A 17157-nucleotide genomic window follows, 5' to 3' on the forward strand; every position below is an offset into this window, starting at 1 on the left:
CACAAGAACCGACGCTTCAAGGATAATTAGGATGCTATACTGCTCATTCGACAGAGATGTGTCCTGGAGCAATACGAAAATCAGATATTTAGTCCTGCACTCTTCCTGGGAGTAATTTCTCAATGTCTTTTCCTCTGAAAGCCATAAGGAATAGCTCCTGCCGGTTTGAAATACATCGGTTTGTGAGACAATCATGAAATGAGCTCATCAGTCTTGATCCGCGCTGCTGACTACTGTTTCATTGAATAAGCCCTGAAAAGACCTCAGGCTGCACTACAAACGGTTTCAAAACACTCGATCCTGAGGTAAAGAGGAAATGAAATAGTCATTCCTGAGCTACGCTACTGACAAGTTTCTCATGGAATCATGCTTCGAAGGCCAATGGAATGCATTGCTAATACTTTGGAAGCGATCGGTTTCTTGCATAGACCAAAAAGGGTAAATAATTCCTCATCTCTGCTACTGAAAGATTTATCATGGAATCATGTTGTAAATGGCAGTAGGATGACGTGCTAATGGTTTGCTAGCGCTCGATTAGTGAAAAATGCCGAAAATATGACCATCCTCTTGAATGCTGCTATTGACATATTTCCCTGAAATCATGCTAGGGAAGCCATTTGCATGTTCTGCTAGTGGTTTGAAAGAGAAGAGTTTATGAGAATCCTGAAATTCCATCTCCCATTGCTGATCAATGCTAGAGACCAATTTCTCAAAAAATCATTGTTTAAAAGCCGATAAGATGCTCTGCTCGTGGTTTGAAAGTGATCGGTTCCTGAGAAATAGGGAAAATATGAATTATATTCCTGCTCTGTCATAGAGAGACATGTCTCATGCAATCGTGCCAGAAAAGACATTAGGATGCTCTGCTAATGCTTTGGGAGAGATCAGTTAGTGAGACATACAAAAAATGTGAAAAGCCAATCCTGAGTTGTGCCGGAGACTCCTTTCTCAAAAAAAACCTTCCTTTACTACATTTGGATGGAGTACGAGACATTTTCTTGAGATCGCTACGTAAGAAGACGAAAGAATGGAAATATATTGCTGAACTGTGCTAGTGAGAAATTTATCAAGGAATCTGCGTTGGAAAACTATCATAAGTCATTGCTAAAGGGTTGGTAGTGATTGGTTTGTCAGACAGAGGGAAAATGAGAAACACATTCCTGATCAGTGTTATGACTAATTTCTCATGGAATCTTCCTTCAAAGGCAACTAGGCTGCTCTGCTAGTGGTTTCAAAGAGCTCGCTGCAGGAGAAATACAGAAAATGAGAATTATATCCCTGATCTTTGCTACTGACCATTTTCTCAAAGAATCCTGCTGCTAAAACCACTGGGATGCATTTCTACTTGTTTGGAAGACATCCAATAGTGAGAACAACAACAAATTTTAAAATCCTTCCTGAGCTCCGCTACTGACAGATATCTCATGGAATCTTTGTTTTAACGCCATGAGGATGGACTACTAGTTACTTGGTAGAGCTCGGTCCGTGAGAAAAGGAAACATGAGAGACTCATTCTTGATCTATTTCACAAGAACCGACGCTTCAAGGATAATTAGGATGCTATACTGCTCATTCGACAGAGATGTGTCCTGGAGCAATACGAAAATCAGATATTTAGTCCTGCACTCTTCCTGGGAGTAATTTCTCAATGTTTTTTCCTCTGAAAGCCATAAGGAATAGCTCCTGCCGGTTTGAAATACATCGGTTTGTGAGACAATCATCAGTCTTGATCCGCGCTGCTGACTACTGTTTCATTGAATAAGCCCTGAAAAGACCTCAGGCTGCACTACAAACGGTTTCAAAACACTCGATCCTGAGGTAAAGAGGAAATGAAATAGTCATTCCTGAGCTACGCTACTGACAAGTTTCTCATGGAATCATGCTTCGAAGGCCAATGGAATGCATTGCTAATACTTTGGAAGCGATCGGTTTCTTGCATAGACCAAAAAGTGTAAATAATTCCTGATCTCTGCTACTGAAAGATTTATCTTGGAATCATGTTGTAAATGACAGTTGGATGACGTGCTAATGGTTTGGTAGCGCTCGATTAGTGAAAAATGCCAAAAATATGACCATCCTCTTGAATGCTGCTATTGACATATTTCCCATAAATCATGCTAGGGAAGCCATTTGCATGTTCTGCTAGTGGTTTGAAAGAGAAGAGTTTATGAGAATCCTGAAATTCAATCTCGCATTGCTGATCAATGCTAGAGACCAATTTCTCAAAAAATCATTGTTTAAAAGCCGATAAGATGCTCTGCTCGTGGTTTGAAAGTGATCGGTTCCTGAGAAATAGGGAAAATATGAATTATATTCCTGCTCTGTCATAGAGAGACATGTCTCATGCAATCGTGCCAGAAAAGACATTAGGATGCTCTGCTAATGCTTTGGGAGAGATCAGTTAGTGAGACATACAAAAAATGTGAAAAGCCAATCCTGAGTTGTGCCGGAGACTCCTTTCTCAAAAAAAACCTTCCTTTACTACATTTGGATGGAGTACGAGACATTTTCTTGAGATCGCTACGTAAGAAGACGAAAGAATGGAAATATATTGCTGAACTGTGCTAGTGAGAAATTTATCAAGGAATCTGCGTTGGAAAACTATCATAAGTCATTGCTAAAGGGTTGGTAGTGATTGGTTTGTCAGACAGAGGGAAAATGAGAAACACATTCCTGATCAGTGTTATGACTAATTTCTCATGGAATCTTCCTTCAAAGGCAACTAGGCTGCTCTGCTAGTGGTTTCAAAGAGCTCGCTGCAGGAGAAATACAGAAAATGAGAATTATATCCCTGATCTTTGCTACTGACCATTTTCTCAAAGAATCCTCCTGCTAAAACCACTGGGATGCATTTCTACTTGTTTGGAAGACATCCAATAGTGAGAACAACAACAAATTTTAAAATCCTTCCTGAGCTCCGCTACTGACAGATATCTCATGGAATCTTTGTTTTAACGCCATGAGGATGGACTACTGGTTACTTGGTAGAGCTCGGTCCGTGAGAAAAGGAAACATGAGAGACTCATTCTTGATCTATTTCACAAGAACCGACGCTTCAAGGATAATTAGGATGCTATACTGCTCATTCGACAGAGATGTGTCCTGGAGCAATACGAAAATCAGATATTTAGTCCTGCACTCTTCCTGGGAGTAATTTCTCAATGTCTTTTCCTCTGAAAGCCATAAGGAATAGCTCCTGCCGGTTTGAAATACATCGGTTTGTGAGACAATCATGAAATGAGCTCATCAGTCTTGATCCGCGCTGCTGACTACTGTTTCATTGAATAAGCCCTGAAAAAACCTCAGGCTGCACTACAAACGGTTTCAAAACACTCGATCCTGAGGTAAAGAGGAAATGAAATAGTCATTCCTGAGCTACGCTATTGACAAGTTTCTCATGGAATCATGCTTCGAAGGCCAATGGAATGCATTGCTAATACTGTCGAAGCGATCGGTTTCTTGCATGGACCAAAAAGGGTAAATAATTCCTCATCTCTGCTACTGAAAGATTTATCATGGAATCATGTTGTAAATGGCAGTAGGATGACGTGCTAATGGTTTGCTAGCGCTCAATTAATGAAAAATGCTAGAGACCAATTGCTCAAAAAATCATTGTTTAAAAGCCGATAAGATGCTCTGCTCGTGGTTTGAAAGTGATCGGTTCCTGAGAAATAGGGAAAATATGAATTATATTCCTGCTCTGTCATAGAGAGACATGTCTCATGCAATCGTGCCAGAAAAGACATTAGGATGCTCTGCTAATGCTTTGGGAGAGATCAGTTAGTGAGACATACAAAAAATGTGAAAAGCCAATCCTGAGTTGTGCCGGAGACTCCTTTCTCAAAAAAACCTTCCTTTACTACATTTGGATGGAGTACGAGACATTTTCTTGAGATCGCTACGTAAGAAGACGAAAGAATGGAAATATATTGCTGAACTGTGCTAGTGAGAAATTTATCAAGGAATCTGCGTTGGAAAACTATCATAATTCATTGCTAAAGGGTTGGTAGTGATTGGTTTGTGAGACAGAGGGAAAATGAGAAACACATTCCTGATCAGAGTTATGACTAATTTCTCATGGAATCTTCCTTCAAAGGCACCTAGGCTGCTCTGCTAGTGGTTTCAAAGAGCTCGCTGCAGGAGAAATACAGAAAATGAGAATTATATCCCTGATCTTTGCTACTGACCATTTTCTCATAGAATCCTGCTGCTAAAACCACTGGGATGCATTTCTACTTGTTTGGAAGACATCCAATAGTGAGAACAACAACAAATTTTAAAATCCTTCCTGAGCTCCGCTACTGACAGATATCTCATGGAATCTTTGTTTTAACGCCATGAGGATGGACTACTGGTTACTCGGTAGAGCTCGGTCCGTGAGAAAAGGAAACATGAGAGACTCATTCTTGATCTATTTCACAAGGAAGGACGCTTCAAGGATAATTAGGATGCTATACTGCTCATTCGACAGAGATGTGTCCTGGAGCAATACGAAAATCAGATATTTAGTCCTGCACTCTTCCTGGGAGTAATTTCTCAATGTCTTTTCCTCTGAAAGCCATAAGGAATAGCTCCTGCCGGTTTGAAATACATCGGTTTGTGAGACAATCATGAAATGAGCTCATCAGTCTTGATCCGCGCTGCTGACTACTGTTTCATTGAATAAGCCCTGAAAAGACCTCAGGCTGCACTACAAACGGTTTCAAAACACTCGATCCTGAGGTAAAGAGGAAATGAAATAGTCATTCCTGAGCTACGCTACTGACAAGTTTCTCATGGAATCATGCTTCGAAGGCCAATGGAATGCATTGCTAATACTTTGGAAGCGATCGGTTTCTTGCATAGACCAAAAAGTGTAAATAATTCCTGATCTCTGCTACTGAAAGATTTATCTTGGAATCATGTTGTAAATGACAGTAGGATGACGTGCTAAGGGTTTGGTAGCGCTCGATTAGTGAAAAATGCCAAAAATATGACCATCCTCTTGAATGCTGCTATTGAGATATTTCCCATAAATCATGCTAGGGAAGCCATTTGCATGTTCTGCTAGTGGTTTGAAAGAGAAGAGTTTATGAGAATCCTGAAATTCAATCTCGCATTGCTGATCAATGCTAGAGACCAATTTCTCAAAAAATCATTGTTTAAAAGCCGATAAGATGCTCTGCTCGTGGTTTGAAAGTGATCGGTTCCTGAGAAATAGGGAAAATATGAATTATATTCCTGCTCTGTCATAGAGAGACATGTCTCATGCAATCGTGCCAGAAAAGACATTAGGATGCTCTGCTAATGCTTTGGGAGAGATCAGTTAGTGAGACATACAAAAAATGTGAAAAGCCAATCCTGAGTTGTGCCGGAGACTCCTTTCTCAAAAAAAACCTTCCTTTACTACATTTGGATGGAGTACGAGACATTTTCTTGAGATCGCTACGTAAGAAGACGAAAGAATGGAAATATATTGCTGAACTGTGCTAGTTAGAAATTTATCAAGGAATCTGCGTTGGAAAACTATCATAAGTCATTGCTAAAGGGTTGGTAGTGATTGGTTTGTGAGACAGAGGGAAAATGAGAAACACATTCCTGATCAGTGTTATGACTAATTTCTCATGGAATCTTCCTTCAAAGGCAACTAGGCTGCTCTGCTAGTGGTTTCAAAGAGCTCGCTGCAGGAGAAATACAGAAAATGAGAATTATATCCCTGATCTTTGCTACTGACCATTTTCTCAAAGAATCCTGCTGCTAAAACCACTGGGATGCATTTCTACTTGTTTGGAAGACATCCAATAGTGAGAACAACAACAAATTTTAAAATCCTTCCTGAGCTCCGCTACTGACAGATATCTCATGGAATCTTTGTTTTAACGCCATGAGGATGGACTACTGGTTACTTGGTAGAGCTCGGTCCGTGAGAAAAGGAAACATGAGAGACTCATTCTTGATCTATTTCACAAGAACCGACGCTTCAAGGATAATTAGGATGCTATACTGCTCATTCGACAGAGATGTGTCCTGGAGCAATACGAAAATCAGATATTTAGTCCTGCACTCTTCCTGGGAGTAATTTCTCAATGTCTTTTCCTCTGAAAGCCATAAGGAATAGCTCCTGCCGGTTTGAAATACATCGGTTTGTGAGACAATCATGAAATGAGCTCATCAGTCTTGATCCGCGCTGCTGACTACTGTTTCATTGAATAAGCCCTGAAAAGACCTCAGGCTGCACTACAAACGGTTTCAAAACACTCGATCCTGAGGTAAAGAGGAAATGAAATAGTCATTCCTGAGCTACGCTACTGACAAGTTTCTCATGGAATCATGCTTCGAAGGCCAATGGAATGCATTGCTAATACTTTGGAAGCGATCGGTTTCTTGCATAGACCAAAAAGTGTAAATAATTCCTGATCTCTGCTACTGAAAGATTTATCTTGGAATCATGTTGTAAATGACAGTAGGATGACGTGCTAATGGTTTGGTAGCGCTCGATTAGTGAAAAATGCCAAAAATATGACCATCCTCTTGAATGCTGCTATTGAGATATTTCCCATAAATCATGCTAGGGAAGCCATTTGCATGTTCTGCTAGTGGTTTGAAAGAGAAGAGTTTATGAGAATCCTGAAATTCAATCTCGCATTGCTGATCAATGCTAGAGACCAATTGCTCAAAAAATCATTGTTTAAAAGCCGATAAGATGCTCTGCTCGTGGTTTGAAAGTGATCGGTTCCTGAGAAATAGGGAAAATATGAATTATATTCCTGCTCTGTCATAGAGACACATGTCTCATGCAATCGTGCCAGAAAAGACATTAGGATGCTCTGCTAATGCTTTGGGAGAGATCAGTTAGTGAGACATACAAAAAATGTGAAAAGCCAATCCTGAGTTGTGCCGGAGACTCCTTTCTCAAAAAAAACCTTCCTTTACTACATTTGGATGGAGTACGAGACATTTTCTTGAGATCGCTACGTAAGAAGACGAAAGAATGGAAATATATTGCTGAACTGTGCTAGTGAGAAATTTATCAAGGAATCTGCGTTGGAAAACTATCATAAGTCATTGCTAAAGGGTTGGTAGTGATTGGTTTGTGAGACAGAGGGAAAATGAGAAACACATTCCTGATCAGTGTTATGACTAATTTCTCATGGAATCTTCCTTCAAAGGCAACTAGGCTGCTCTGCTAGTGGTTTCAAAGAGCTCGCTGCAGGAGAAATACAGAAAATGAGAATTATATCCCTGATCTTTGCTACTGACCATTTTCTCAAAGAATCCTGCTGCTAAAACCACTGGGATGCATTTCTACTTGTTTGGAAGACATCCAATAGTGAGAACAACAACAAATTTTAAAATCCTTCCTGAGCTCCGCTACTGACAGATATCTCATGGAATCTTTGTTTTAACGCCATGAGGATGGACTACTGGTTACTTGGTAGAGCTCGGTCCGTGAGAAAAGGAAACATGAGAGACTCATTCTTGATCTATTTCACAAGAACCGACGCTTCAAGGATAATTAGGATGCTATACTGCTCATTCGACAGAGATGTGTCCTGGAGCAATACGAAAATCAGATATTTAGTCCTGCACTCTTCCTGGGAGTAATTTCTCAATGTCTTTTCCTCTGAAAGCCATAAGGAATAGCTCCTGCCGGTTTGAAATACATCGGTTTGTGAGACAATCATGAAATGAGCTCATCAGTCTTGATCCGCGCTGCTGACTACTGTTTCATTGAATAAGCCCTGAAAAGACCTCAGGCTGCACTACAAACGGTTTCAAAACACTCGATCCTGAGGTAAAGAGGAAATGAAATAGTCATTCCTGAGCTACGCTACTGACAAGTTTCTCATGGAATCATGCTTCGAAGGCCAATGGAATGCATTGCTAATACTTTGGAAGCGATCGGTTTCTTGCATAGACCAAAAAGGGTAAATAATTCCTCATCTCTGCTACTGAAAGATTTATCATGGAATCATGTTGTAAATGGCAGTAGGATGACGTGCTAATGGTTTGCTAGCGCTCGATTAGTGAAAAATGCCAAAAATATGACCATCCTCTTGAATGCTGCTATTGACATATTTCCCTGAAATCATGCTAGGGAAGCCATTTGCATGTTCTGCTAGTGGTTTGAAAGAGAAGAGTTTATGAGAATCCTGAAATTCAATCTCCCATTGCTGATCAATGCTAGAGACCAATTTCTCAAAAAATCATTGTTTAAAAGCCGATAAGATGCTCTGCTCGTGGTTTGAAAGTGATCGGTTCCTGAGAAATAGGGAAAATATGAATTATATTCCTGCTCTGTCATAGAGAGACATGTCTCATGCAATCGTGCCAGAAAAGACATTAGGATGCTCTGCTAATGCTTTGGGAGAGATCAGTTAGTGAGACATACAAAAAATGTGAAAAGCCAATCCTGAGTTGTGCCGGAGACTCCTTTCTCAAAAAAAACCTTCCTTTACTACATTTGGATGGAGTACGAGACATTTTCTTGAGATCGCTACGTAAGAAGACGAAAGAATGGAAATATATTGCTGAACTGTGCTAGTGAGAAATTTATCAAGGAATCTGCGTTGGAAAACTATCATAAGTCATTGCTAAAGGGTTGGTAGTGATTGGTTTGTCAGACAGAGGGAAAATGAGAAACACATTCCTGATCAGTGTTATGACTAATTTCTCATGGAATCTTCCTTCAAAGGCAACTAGGCTGCTCTGCTAGTGGTTTCAAAGAGCTCGCTGCAGGAGAAATACAGAAAATGAGAATTATATCCCTGATCTTTGCTACTGACCATTTTCTCAAAGAATCCTGCTGCTAAAACCACTGGGATGCATTTCTACTTGTTTGGAAGACATCCAATAGTGAGAACAACAACAAATTTTAAAATCCTTCCTGAGCTCCGCTACTGACAGATATCTCATGGAATCTTTGTTTTAACGCCATGAGGATGGACTACTAGTTACTTGGTAGAGCTCGGTCCGTGAGAAAAGGAAACATGAGAGACTCATTCTTGATCTATTTCACAAGAACCGACGCTTCAAGGATAATTAGGATGCTATACTGCTCATTCGACAGAGATGTGTCCTGGAGCAATACGAAAATCAGATATTTAGTCCTGCACTCTTCCTGGGAGTAATTTCTCAATGTTTTTTCCTCTGAAAGCCATAAGGAATAGCTCCTGCCGGTTTGAAATACATCGGTTTGTGAGACAATCATCAGTCTTGATCCGCGCTGCTGACTACTGTTTCATTGAATAAGCCCTGAAAAGACCTCAGGCTGCACTACAAACGGTTTCAAAACACTCGATCCTGAGGTAAAGAGGAAATGAAATAGTCATTCCTGAGCTACGCTACTGACAAGTTTCTCATGGAATCATGCTTCGAAGGCCAATGGAATGCATTGCTAATACTTTGGAAGCGATCGGTTTCTTGCATAGACCAAAAAGTGTAAATAATTCCTGATCTCTGCTACTGAAAGATTTATCATGGAATCATGTTGTAAATGACAGTAGGATGACGTGCTAATGGTTTGGTAGCGCTCGATTAGTGAAAAATGCCAAAAATATGACCATCCTCTTGAATGCTGCTATTGAGATATTTCCCATAAATCATGCTAGGGAAGCCATTTGCATGTTCTGCTAGTGGTTTGAAAGAGAAGAGTTTATGAGAATCCTGAAATTCAATCTCGCATTGCTGACCAAAAAGGGTAAATAATTCCTCATCTCTGCTACTGAAAGATTTATCATGGAATCATGTTGTAAATGGCAGTAGGATGACGTGCTAATGGTTTGCTAGCGCTCAATTAATGAAAAATGCTAGAGACCAATTGCTCAAAAAATCATTGTTTAAAAGCCGATAAGATGCTCTGCTCGTGGTTTGAAAGTGATCGGTTCCTGAGAAATAGGGAAAATATGAATTATATTCCTGCTCTGTCATAGAGAGACATGTCTCATGCAATCGTGCCAGAAAAGACATTAGGATGCTCTGCTAATGCTTTGGGAGAGATCAGTTAGTGAGACATACAAAAAATGTGAAAAGCCAATCCTGAGTTGTGCCGGAGACTCCTTTCTCAAAAAAACCTTCCTTTACTACATTTGGATGGAGTACGAGACATTTTCTTGAGATCGCTACGTAAGAAGACGAAAGAATGGAAATATATTGCTGAACTGTGCTAGTGAGAAATTTATCAAGGAATCTGCGTTGGAAAACTATCATAATTCATTGCTAAAGGGTTGGTAGTGATTGGTTTGTGAGACAGAGGGAAAATGAGAAACACATTCCTGATCAGAGTTATGACTAATTTCTCATGGAATCTTCCTTCAAAGGCACCTAGGCTGCTCTGCTAGTGGTTTCAAAGAGCTCGCTGCAGGAGAAATACAGAAAATGAGAATTATATCCCTGATCTTTGCTACTGACCATTTTCTCATAGAATCCTGCTGCTAAAACCACTGGGATGCATTTCTACTTGTTTGGAAGACATCCAATAGTGAGAACAACAACAAATTTTAAAATCCTTCCTGAGCTCCGCTACTGACAGATATCTCATGGAATCTTTGTTTTAACGCCATGAGGATGGACTACTGGTTACTCGGTAGAGCTCGGTCCGTGAGAAAAGGAAACATGAGAGACTCATTCTTGATCTATTTCACAAGGAAGGACGCTTCAAGGATAATTAGGATGCTATACTGCTCATTCGACAGAGATGTGTCCTGGAGCAATACGAAAATCAGATATTTAGTCCTGCACTCTTCCTGGGAGTAATTTCTCAATGTCTTTTCCTCTGAAAGCCATAAGGAATAGCTCCTGCCGGTTTCAAATACATCGGTTTGTGAGACAATCATGAAATGAGCTCATCAGTCTTGATCCGCGCTGCTGACTACTGTTTCATTGAATAAGCCCTGAAAAGACCTCAGGCTGCACTACAAACGGTTTCAAAACACTCGATCCTGAGGTAAAGAGGAAATGAAATAGTCATTCCTGAGCTACGCTACTGACAAGTTTCTCATGGAATCATGCTTCGAAGGCCAATGGAATGCATTGCTAATACTTTGGAAGCGATCGGTTTCTTGCATAGACCAAAAAGTGTAAATAATTCCTGATCTCTGCTACTGAAAGATTTATCTTGGAATCATGTTGTAAATGACAGTAGGATGACGTGCTAAGGGTTTGGTAGCGCTCGATTAGTGAAAAATGCCAAAAATATGACCATCCTCTTGAATGCTGCTATTGAGATATTTCCCATAAATCATGCTAGGGAAGCCATTTGCATGTTCTGCTAGTGGTTTGAAAGAGAAGAGTTTATGAGAATCCTGAAATTCAATCTCGCATTGCTGATCAATGCTAGAGACCAATTTCTCAAAAAATCATTGTTTAAAAGCCGATAAGATGCTCTGCTCGTGGTTTGAAAGTGATCGGTTCCTGAGAAATAGGGAAAATATGAATTATATTCCTGCTCTGTCATAGAGAGACATGTCTCATGCAATCGTGCCAGAAAAGACATTAGGATGCTCTGCTAATGCTTTGGGAGAGATCAGTTAGTGAGACATACAAAAAATGTGAAAAGCCAATCCTGAGTTGTGCCGGAGACTCCTTTCTCAAAAAAAACCTTCCTTTACTACATTTGGATGGAGTACGAGACATTTTCTTGAGATCGCTACGTAAGAAGACGAAAGAATGGAAATATATTGCTGAACTGTGCTAGTGAGAAATTTATCAAGGAATCTGCGTTGGAAAACTATCATAAGTCATTGCTAAAGGGTTGGTAGTGATTGGTTTGTCAGACAGAGGGAAAATGAGAAACACATTCCTGATCAGTGTTATGACTAATTTCTCATGGAATCTTCCTTCAAAGGCAACTAGGCTGCTCTGCTAGTGGTTTCAAAGAGCTCGCTGCAGGAGAAATACAGAAAATGAGAATTATATCCCTGATCTTTGCTACTGACCATTTTCTCAAAGAATCCTGCTGCTAAAACCACTGGGATGCATTTCTACTTGTTTGGAAGACATCCAATAGTGAGAACAACAACAAATTTTAAAATCCTTCCTGAGCTCCGCTACTGACAGATATCTCATGGAATCTTTGTTTTAACGCCATGAGGATGGACTACTAGTTACTTGGTAGAGCTCGGTCCGTGAGAAAAGGAAACATGAGAGACTCATTCTTGATCTATTTCACAAGAACCGACGCTTCAAGGATAATTAGGATGCTATACTGCTCATTCGACAGAGATGTGTCCTGGAGCAATACGAAAATCAGATATTTAGTCCTGCACTCTTCCTGGGAGTAATTTCTCAATGTTTTTTCCTCTGAAAGCCATAAGGAATAGCTCCTGCCGGTTTGAAATACATCGGTTTGTGAGACAATCATCAGTCTTGATCCGCGCTGCTGACTACTGTTTCATTGAATAAGCCCTGAAAAGACCTCAGGCTGCACTACAAACGGTTTCAAAACACTCGATCCTGAGGTAAAGAGGAAATGAAATAGTCATTCCTGAGCTACGCTACTGACAAGTTTCTCATGGAATCATGCTTCGAAGGCCAATGGAATGCATTGCTAATACTTTGGAAGCGATCGGTTTCTTGCATAGACCAAAAAGTGTAAATAATTCCTGATCTCTGCTACTGAAAGATTTATCATGGAATCATGTTGTAAATGACAGTAGGATGACGTGCTAATGGTTTGGTAGCGCTCGATTAGTGAAAAATGCCAAAAATATGACCATCCTCTTGAATGCTGCTATTGAGATATTTCCCATAAATCATGCTAGGGAAGCCATTTGCATGTTCTGCTAGTGGTTTGAAAGAGAAGAGTTTATGAGAATCCTGAAATTCAATCTCGCATTGCTGATCAATGCTAGAGACCAATTTCTCAAAAAATCATTGTTTAAAAGCCGATAAGATGCTCTGCTCGTGGTTTGAAAGTGATCGGTTCCTGAGAAATAGGGAAAATATGAATTATATTCCTGCTCTGTCATAGAGACACATGTCTCATGCAATCGTGCCAGAAAAGACATTAGGATGCTCTGCTAATGCTTTGGGAGAGATCAGTTAGTGAGACATACAAAAAATGTGAAAAGCCAATCCTGAGTTGTGCCGGAGACTCCTTTCTCAAAAAAAACCTTCCTTTACTACATTTGGATGGAGTACGAGACATTTTCTTGAGATCGCTACGTAAGAAGACGAAAGAATGGAAATATATTGCTGAACTGTGCTAGTGAGAAATTTATCAAGGAATCTGCGTTGGAAAACTATCATAAGTCATTGCTAAAGGGTTGGTAGTGATTGGTTTGTCAGACAGAGGGAAAATGAGAAACACATTCCTGATCAGTGTTATGACTAATTTCTCATGGAATCTTCCTTCAAAGGCAACTAGGCTGCTCTGCTAGTGGTTTCAAAGAGCTCGCTGCAGGAGAAATTCAGAAAATGAGAATTATATCCCTGATCTTTGCTACTGACCATTTTCTCAAAGAATCCTGCTGCTAAAACCACTGGGATGCATTTCTACTTGTTTGGAAGACATCCAATAGTGAGAACAACAACAAATTTTAAAATCCTTCCTGAGCTCCGCTACTGACAGATATCTCATGGAATCTTTGTTTTAACGCCATGAGGATGGACTACTAGTTACTTGGTAGAGCTCGGTCCGTGAGAAAAGGAAACATGAGAGACTCATTCTTGATCTATTTCACAAGAACCGACGCTTCAAGGATAATTAGGATGCTATACTGCTCATTCGACAGAGATGTGTCCTGGAGCAATACGAAAATCAGATATTTAGTCCTGCACTCTTCCTGGGAGTAATTTCTCAATGTTTTTTCCTCTGAAAGCCATAAGGAATAGCTCCTGCCGGTTTGAAATACATCGGTTTGTGAGACAATCATCAGTCTTGATCCGCGCTGCTGACTACTGTTTCATTGAATAAGCCCTGAAAAGACCTCAGGCTGCACTACAAACGGTTTCAAAACACTCGATCCTGAGGTAAAGAGGAAATGAAATAGTCATTCCTGAGCTACGCTACTGACAAGTTTCTCATGGAATCATGCTTCGAAGGCCAATGGAATGCATTGCTAATACTTTGGAAGCGATCGGTTTCTTGCATAGACCAAAAAGTGTAAATAATTCCTGATCTCTGCTACTGAAAGATTTATCATGGAATCATGTTGTAAATGACAGTAGGATGACGTGCTAATGGTTTGGTAGCGCTCGATTAGTGAAAAATGCCAAAAATATGACCATCCTCTTGAATGCTGCTATTGAGATATTTCCCATAAATCATGCTAGGGAAGCCATTTGCATGTTCTGCTAGTGGTTTGAAAGAGAAGAGTTTATGAGAATCCTGAAATTCAATCTCGCATTGCTGACCAAAAAGGGTAAATAATTCCTCATCTCTGCTACTGAAAGATTTATCATGGAATCATGTTGTAAATGGCAGTAGGATGACGTGCTAATGGTTTGCTAGCGCTCAATTAATGAAAAATGCTAGAGACCAATTGCTCAAAAAATCATTGTTTAAAAGCCGATAAGATGCTCTGCTCGTGGTTTGAAAGTGATCGGTTCCTGAGAAATAGGGAAAATATGAATTATATTCCTGCTCTGTCATAGAGAGACATGTCTCATGCAATCGTGCCAGAAAAGACATTAGGATGCTCTGCTAATGCTTTGGGAGAGATCAGTTAGTGAGACATACAAAAAATGTGAAAAGCCAATCCTGAGTTGTGCCGGAGACTCCTTTCTCAAAAAAACCTTCCTTTACTACATTTGGATGGAGTACGAGACATTTTCTTGAGATCGCTACGTAAGAAGACGAAAGAATGGAAATATATTGCTGAACTGTGCTAGTGAGAAATTTATCAAGGAATCTGCGTTGGAAAACTATCATAATTCATTGCTAAAGGGTTGGTAGTGATTGGTTTGTGAGACAGAGGGAAAATGAGAAACACATTCCTGATCAGAGTTATGACTAATTTCTCATGGAATCTTCCTTCAAAGGCACCTAGGCTGCTCTGCTAGTGGTTTCAAAGAGCTCGCTGCAGGAGAAATACAGAAAATGAGAATTATATCCCTGATCTTTGCTACTGACCATTTTCTCATAGAATCCTGCTGCTAAAACCACTGGGATGCATTTCTACTTGTTTGGAAGACATCCAATAGTGAGAACAACAACAAATTTTAAAATCCTTCCTGAGCTCCGCTACTGACAGATATCTCATGGAATCTTTGTTTTAACGCCATGAGGATGGACTACTGGTTACTCGGTAGAGCTCGGTCCGTGAGAAAAGGAAACATGAGAGACTCATTCTTGATCTATTTCACAAGGAAGGACGCTTCAAGGATAATTAGGATGCTATACTGCTCATTCGACAGAGATGTGTCCTGGAGCAATACGAAAATCAGATATTTAGTCCTGCACTCTTCCTGGGAGTAATTTCTCAATGTCTTTTCCTCTGAAAGCCATAAGGAATAGCTCCTGCCGGTTTGAAATACATCGGTTTGTGAGACAATCATGAAATGAGCTCATCAGTCTTGATCCGCGCTGCTGACTACTGTTTCATTGAATAAGCCCTGAAAAGACCTCAGGCTGCACTACAAACGGTTTCAAAACACTCGATCCTGAGGTAAAGAGGAAATGAAATAGTCATTCCTGAGCTACGCTACTGACAAGTTTCTCATGGAATCATGCTTCGAAGGCCAATGGAATGCATTGCTAATACTTTGGAAGCGATCGGTTTCTTGCATAGACCAAAAAGTGTAAATAATTCCTGATCTCTGCTACTGAAAGATTTATCTTGGAATCATGTTGTAAATGACAGTAGGATGACGTGCTAAGGGTTTGGTAGCGCTCGATTAGTGAAAAATGCCAAAAATATGACCATCCTCTTGAATGCTGCTATTGACATATTTCCCATAAATCATGCTAGGGAAGCCATTTGCATGTTCTGCTAGTGGTTTGAAAGAGAAGAGTTTATGAGAATCCTGAAATTCAATCTCGCATTGCTGATCAATGCTAGAGACCAATTTCTCAAAAAATCATTGTTTAAAAGCCGATAAGATGCTCTGCTCGTGGTTTGAAAGTGATCGGTTCCTGAGAAATAGGGAAAATATGAATTATATTCCTGCTCTGTCATAGAGAGACATGTCTCATGCAATCGTGCCAGAAAAGACATTAGGATGCTCTGCTAATGCTTTGGGAGAGATCAGTTAGTGAGACATACAAAAAATGTGAAAAGCCAATCCTGAGTTGTGCCGGAGACTCCTTTCTCAAAAAAAACCTTCCTTTACTACATTTGGATGGAGTACGAGACATTTTCTTGAGATCGCTACGTAAGAAGACGAAAGAATGGAAATATATTGCTGAACTGTGCTAGTTAGAAATTTATCAAGGAATCTGCGTTGGAAAACTATCATAAGTCATTGCTAAAGGGTTGGTAGTGATTGGTTTGTGAGACAGAGGGAAAATGAGAAACACATTCCTGATCAGTGTTATGACTAATTTCTCATGGAATCTTCCTTCAAAGGCAACTAGGCTGCTCTGCTAGTGGTTTCAAAGAGCTCGCTGCAGGAGAAATACAGAAAATGAGAATTATATCCCTGATCTTTGCTACTGACCATTTTCTCAAAGAATCCTGCTGCTAAAACCACTGGGATGCATTTCTACTTGTTTGGAAGACATCCAATAGTGAGAACAACAACAAATTTTAAAATCCTTCCTGAGCTCCGCTACTGACAGATATCTCATGGAATCTTTGTTTTAACGCCATGAGGATGGACTACTGGTTACTTGGTAGAGCTCGGTCCGTGAGAAAAGGAAACATGAGAGACTCATTCTTGATCTATTTCACAAGAACCGACGCTTCAAGGATAATTAGGATGCTATACTGCTCATTCGACAGAGATGTGTCCTGGAGCAATACGAAAATCAGATATTTAGTCCTGCACTCTTCCTGGCAGTAATTTCTCAATGTCTTTTCCTCTGAAAGCCATAAGGAATAGCTCCTGCCGGTTTGAAATACATCGGTTTGTGAGACAATCATGAAATGAGCTCATCAGTCTTGATCCGCGCTGCTGACTACTGTTTCATTGAATAAGCCCTGAAAAGACCTCAGGCTGCACTACAAACGGTTTCAAAACACTCGATCCTGAGGTAAAGAGGAAATGAAATAGTCATTCCTGAGCTACGCTACTGAC

The sequence above is a fragment of the Malaclemys terrapin genome, chromosome 24 (genome assembly GCF_027887155.1).
Source record: "Malaclemys terrapin pileata isolate rMalTer1 chromosome 24, rMalTer1.hap1, whole genome shotgun sequence".
Taxonomy (NCBI): domain Eukaryota; kingdom Metazoa; phylum Chordata; order Testudines; family Emydidae; genus Malaclemys; species Malaclemys terrapin.